The sequence below is a fragment of the Zerene cesonia genome, chromosome 8, assembly GCF_012273895.1.
Source record: "Zerene cesonia ecotype Mississippi chromosome 8, Zerene_cesonia_1.1, whole genome shotgun sequence".
Taxonomy (NCBI): domain Eukaryota; kingdom Metazoa; phylum Arthropoda; class Insecta; order Lepidoptera; family Pieridae; genus Zerene; species Zerene cesonia.
Genome location: NC_052109.1, coordinates 8,438,510 through 8,438,883, shown reverse-complemented (window position 1 = coordinate 8,438,883; position 374 = coordinate 8,438,510). Strand labels below are relative to the sequence as shown.

General features: G+C 40.6%; 1 protein-coding gene across 1 annotated transcript in view; it reads left to right on the top strand.

Moving 5' to 3' along the window:
* The window catches only part of LOC119828759 (RNA-binding protein Nova-2), a 57,863-nt gene that overhangs the window by 51,555 nt on the left and 5,934 nt on the right, over window positions 1–374 (top strand). The window lies entirely within an intron of this gene.

Below are 374 nucleotides of genomic sequence, written 5' to 3'. Positions count from 1 at the left end.
CACATACACATACACACTATATTTTCCACTCCACCTTGGAATTTAAAATACACGGGCAGCAGACTCGCCAGGTCGCTAGCTCTGAGGTGTTCGAGGTAACACCAGCGGTTCTATTTGAACATCAGCGCTGTTCGGGGATTGCAGCCCGTCAGCGTGGCCAAGTCTGTCCCGATTATTTATATTATTAATAGTTTTGAGGTTGTCGTGTGGCAATAGAGTTTATTTTCTTCTTTATTTCTATAAGGATCCCGGCTACGGTCCGGATTAAAAACGAAAAAGAATAGCGTCCGTGACACTCACATATACTTAGTCTGGCCATAAATACTGTTACACTTAATTATAAAAAAATATTACATTTGAATTTCGAATCTGTC